The sequence below is a fragment of the Xyrauchen texanus genome, chromosome 33 (genome assembly GCF_025860055.1).
Source record: "Xyrauchen texanus isolate HMW12.3.18 chromosome 33, RBS_HiC_50CHRs, whole genome shotgun sequence".
In the NCBI taxonomy this organism is placed as follows: domain Eukaryota; kingdom Metazoa; phylum Chordata; class Actinopteri; order Cypriniformes; family Catostomidae; genus Xyrauchen; species Xyrauchen texanus.
Window position 1 is genome coordinate 39,754,215 of NC_068308.1, and position 6,667 is coordinate 39,760,881.

Consider the following 6,667-nt stretch of genomic DNA (forward strand, 5'->3'; position numbering starts at 1 on the left):
GTGTTTCTCGCTTCATTAAATATTATTTATATTGCCAGGCCTTTTCTCGCCTCTTCCTTTCCATTAATCCCTTTACACTGGTGCCAAACCCGGGAAGGAGTCCACGCCACTGCCATCCACCCCAATGGAGCGGTCGGCCAGGAGCCCCTCCCTGCTCGCCGGTCTCAGACCCCACCGCATTTCAGTGGCTGGTAGGGGTCTACTCTGCCCCTGGCAGCGGCCCTGACCACTCCAGGCGGTCAGTTAGTAGCCCCTCCCTCCCCCTTGCGGTCGGCGTCCATGCTCCTCAGAGCCCTCGTGGTTGGCGGCCATTCCTCCGCTCTCAGGCAGCCGTGCTCCTCAGTCCCCTCGTGGTCTGCGGCCACGTTAGTGTATTAATTAGTGTATTAGTGTATTAATTTGGTACATTGGCGTTACGGCATGTAAGTACCTATTTTTTTTTTGTTTCCCTCCCCTTGTCCCCTCCCTCATCCTGGTAGACGGGGACGACCTGCCGGCAGACGGGGGCGCAAGGCACGCCCCCCCATCAGAAAGAGGGTGGGGGGGATGTACATCATGCTGGGGGCTCCCCGGCCTGAGAGAACGAGGGAGGAATGTGGCAGGGCGTAGGCGTAGCCGGGTCGTGATTCCGCACACCCGGCCCCTAATTATGCTAATCAAGCCCCCGAGAGTGATAAAGGCCGACTGGAGACGGCAGTGGGACAGAGAGAGAGATTTACAGGCCGGTTCCCGCCTTCCATTAACCCCTTTACATCACGATGACAGACTGACAAACCGTTTTCGTATACCGCATCAATGAATTTGATGGCAAGTGCGTCAAAATGGACGCGAGGCAGTATCTTCGCAATGCTTGAGCGTATTGACACGAATCTTGGTATATGTCATCACAAGCATGACCTGAAGGTACCTGAACAGTTTCGGCACAGCGCCACATACTGTTCAAGAAATATGACAAATTGCAGTTTTGGCTTATAACCTCTGAATAGTTTGGCCTAAAATCATGACATCACACCCTAACCGCACCATATCAATTTGGTGACAGCGCCACCTATTGGACAAAAGTTATTATGAATTGAATTGTAATATAAGCCATATAAACCATCGGTGCTTAAGCAATATCACACTCACAAACATGCCGAAGTACTGAACATCAGATTGGGTTGCAGGTTGATTGGAAGTGTGATATTGCTTTTATACAACAGTTCTTTAAACAGTCAACAACCCTCAAACTAACTGTTGTATAAAGCAACAAATCTGAGAGCTAGAAAGAGTTGTTAGTAAAAAGGTAAGACTATACTAAACCCAAACCGCCATGAACCAAAAACACACCAAGACATCAAACAAACACCAAACCATCACCAGCAACTTCCTCTTACCTCACAGAGCTAAAGGAACAGAGAGACAAACACATTCACTTTCATGTGGAATGTTGCTATGGCAACACAAAAGGAACATTTAAATACCTCATCAAATCAACGTTGTTATTTTGTGGCTTTAAGTTCATGCCTCTAAGCTTTGAGGTCATTTATATGCTAGCATGCTCCTAAAAGTGGACAAAATAAACGCTTAGCAAAGATACGCCTTTAACGTTTACGGTCTTTCTCTTCTGGGGAATCAGTTATTTTTCGTTAATTGAAATAAAAATAAAAACTAACATGGTTAATTAAAATACTTTTTCATCGCTCAAACTCAACTGACTAAAATAAAAATGATCTTCAAATTATTTTAGTTGTATTTTAAGAGGCACAGTATATTATATCGTTTGAAACATTTAAATCCTACTAGAAAAACTTTACTTATATAATTTAAATATGTGCATCGGTACTTCGTTCGGTTACGTATTGCTGAACAGTAGTCTGACCTCACTGACACACATCTACAGTATATATTAACTGTTAATAATCAATATATTACTATAAACAGTTGAGTAACACTGAGATAAAGATACAGACAGGAACAGTCTGACCTCACTGTCACACATCTACAGTATATATTAACTGTTAATAATCAATATATTACTATAAACAGTTGAGTAACACTGAGATAAAGATACAGACAGGAACAGTCTGACCTCACTGTCACACATCTACAGTATATATTAACTGTTAATAATCAATATATTACTATAAACAGTTGAGTAACACTGAGATAAAGATACAGACAGGAACAGTCTGACCTCACTGTCACACATCTACAGTATATATTAACTGTTAATAATCAATATATTACTATAAACAGTTGAGTAACACTGAGATAAAGATACAGACAGGAACAGTCTGACCTCACTGTCACACATCTACAGTATATATTAACTGTTAATAATCAATATATTACTATAAACAGTTGAGTAACACTGAGATAAAGATACAGACAGGAACAGTCTGACCTCACTGTCACACATCTACAGTATATATTAACTGTTAATAATCAATATATTACTATAAACAGTTGAGTAACACTGAGATAAAGATACAGACAGGAACAGTCTGACCTCACTGTCACACATCTACAGTATATATTAACTGTTAATAATCAATATATTACTATAAACAGTTGAGTAACACTGAGATAAAGATACAGACAGGAACAGTCTGACCTCACTGACACACATCTACAGTATATATTAACTGTTAATAATCAATATATTACTATAAACAGTTGAGTAACACTGAGATAAAGATACAGACAGGAACAGTCTGACCTCACTGTCACACATCTACAGTATATATTAACTGTTAATAATCAATATATTACTATAAACAGTTGAGTAACACTGAGATAAAGATACAGACAGGAACAGTCTGACCTCACTGACACACATCTACAGTATATATTAACTGTTAATAATCAATATATTACTATAAACAGTTGAGTAACACTGAGATAAAGATACAGACAGGAACAGTCTGACCTCACTGTCACACATCTACAGTATATATTAACTGTTAATAATCAATATATTACTATAAACAGTTGAGTAACACTGAGATAAAGATACAGACAGGAACAGTCTGACCTCACTGTCACACATCTACAGTATATATTAACTGTTAATAATCAATATATTACTATAAACAGTTGAGTAACACTGAGATAAAGATACAGACAGGAACAGTCTGACCTCACTGTCACACATCTACAGTATATATTAACTGTTAATAATCAATATATTACTATAAACAGTTGAGTAACACTGAGATAAAGATACAGACAGGAACAGTCTGACCTCACTGTCACACATCTACAGTATATATTAACTGTTAATAATCAATATATTACTATAAACAGTTGAGAAACACTGAGATAAAGATACAGACAGGAACAGTCTGACCTCACTGACACACATCTACAGTATATATTAACTGTTAATAATCAATATATTACTATAAACAGTTGAGTAACACTGAGATAAAGATACAGACAGGAACAGTCTGACCTCACTGACACACATCTACAGTATATATTAACTGTTAATAATCAATATATTACTATAAACAGTTGAGTAACACTGAGATAAAGATACAGACAGGAACAGTCTGACCTCACTGACACACATCTACAGTATATATTAACTGTTAATAATCAATATATTACTATAAACAGTTGAGTAACACTGAGATAAAGATACAGACAGGAACAGTCTGACCTCACTGTCACACATCTACAGTATATATTAACTGTTAATAATCAATATATTACTATAAACAGTTGAGTAACACTGAGATAAAGATACAGACAGGAACAGTCTGACCTCACTGTCACACATCTACAGTATATATTAACTGTTAATAATCAATATATTACTATAAACAGTTGAGTAACACTGAGATAAAGATACAGACAGGAACAGTCTGACCTCACTGTCACACATCTACAGTATATATTAACTGTTAATAATCAATATATTACTATAAACAGTTGAGTAACACTGAGATAAAGATACAGACAGGAACAGTCTGACCTCACTGTCACACATCTACAGTATATATTAACTGTTAATAATCAATATATTACTATAAACAGTTGAGTAACACTGAGATAAAGATACAGACAGGAACAGTCTGACCTCACTGTCACACATCTACAGTATATATTAACTGTTAATAATCAATATATTACTATAAACAGTTGAGTAACACTGAGATAAAGATACAGACAGGAACAGTCTGACCTCACTGTCACACATCTACAGTATATATTAACTGTTAATAATCAATATATTACTATAAACAGTTGAGTAACACTGAGATAAAGATACAGACAGGAACAGTCTGACCTCACTGTCACACATCTACAGTATATATTAACTGTTAATAATCAATATATTACTATAAACAGTTGAGTAACACTGAGATAAAGATACAGACAGGAACAGTCTGACCTCACTGTCACACATCTACAGTATATATTAACTGTTAATAATCAATATATTACTATAAACAGTTGAGTAACACTGAGATAAAGATACAGACAGGAACAGTCTGACCTCACTGTCACACATCTACAGTATATATTAACTGTTAATAATCAATATATTACTATAAACAGTTGAGTAACACTGAGATAAAGATACAGACAGGAACAGTCTGACCTCACTGTCACACATCTACAGTATATATTAACTGTTAATAATCAATATATTACTATAAACAGTTGAGTAACACTGAGATAAAGATACAGACAGGAACAGTCTGACCTCACTGTCACACATCTACAGTATATATTAACTGTTAATAATCAATATATTACTATAAACAGTTGAGTAACACTGAGATAAAGATACAGACAGGAACAGTCTGACCTCACTGTCACACATCTACAGTATATATTAACTGTTAATAATCAATATATTACTATAAACAGTTGAGTAACACTGAGATAAAGATACAGACAGGAACAGTCTGACCTCACTGTCACACATCTACAGTATATATTAACTGTTAATAATCAATATATTACTATAAACAGTTGAGTAACACTGAGATAAAGATACAGACAGGAACAGTCTGACCTCACTGTCACACATCTACAGTATATATTAACTGTTAATAATCAATATATTACTATAAACAGTTGAGTAACACTGAGATAAAGATACAGACAGGAACAGTCTGACCTCACTGTCACACATCTACAGTATATATTAACTGTTAATAATCAATATATTACTATAAACAGTTGAGTAACACTGAGATAAAGATACAGACAGGAACAGTCTGACCTCACTGTCACACATCTACAGTATATATTAACTGTTAATAATCAATATATTACTATAAACAGTTGAGTAACACTGAGATAAAGATACAGACAGGAACAGTCTGACCTCACTGTCACACATCTACAGTATATATTAACTGTTAATAATCAATATATTACTATAAACAGTTGAGTAACACTGAGATAAAGATACAGACAGGAACAGTCTGACCTCACTGTCACACATCTACAGTATATATTAACTGTTAATAATCAATATATTACTATAAACAGTTGAGTAACACTGAGATAAAGATACAGACAGGAACAGTCTGACCTCACTGTCACACATCTACAGTATATATTAACTGTTAATAATCAATATATTACTATAAACAGTTGAGTAACACTGAGATAAAGATACAGACAGGAACAGTCTGACCTCACTGTCACACATCTACAGTATATATTAACTGTTAATAATCAATATATTACTATAAACAGTTGAGTAACACTGAGATAAAGATACAGACAGGAACAGTCTGACCTCACTGTCACACATCTACAGTATATATTAACTGTTAATAATCAATATATTACTATAAACAGTTGAGTAACACTGAGATAAAGATACAGACAGGAACAGTCTGACCTCACTGTCACACATCTACAGTATATATTAACTGTTAATAATCAATATATTACTATAAACAGTTGAGTAACACTGAGATAAAGATACAGACAGGAACAGTCTGACCTCACTGTCACACATCTACAGTATATATTAACTGTTAATAATCAATATATTACTATAAACAGTTGAGTAACACTGAGATAAAGATACAGACAGGAACAGTCTGACCTCACTGTCACACATCTACAGTATATATTAACTGTTAATAATCAATATATTACTATAAACAGTTGAGTAACACTGAGATAAAGATACAGACAGGAACAGTCTGACCTCACTGTCACACATCTACAGTATATATTAACTGTTAATAATCAATATATTACTATAAACAGTTGAGTAACACTGAGATAAAGATACAGACAGGAACAGTCTGACCTCACTGTCACACATCTACAGTATATATTAACTGTTAATAATCAATATATTACTATAAACAGTTGAGTAACACTGAGATAAAGATACAGACAGGAACAGTCTGACCTCACTGACACACATCTACAGTATATATTAACTGTTAATAATCAATATATTACTATAAACAGTTGAGTAACACTGAGATAAAGATACAGACAGGAACAGTCTGACCTCACTGTCACACATCTACAGTATATATTAACTGTTAATAATCAATATATTACTATAAACAGTTGAGTAACACTGAGATAAAGATACAGACAGGAACAGTCTGACCTCACTGACACACATCTACAGTATATATTAACTGTTAATAATCAATATATTACTATAAACAGTTGAGTAACACTGAGATAA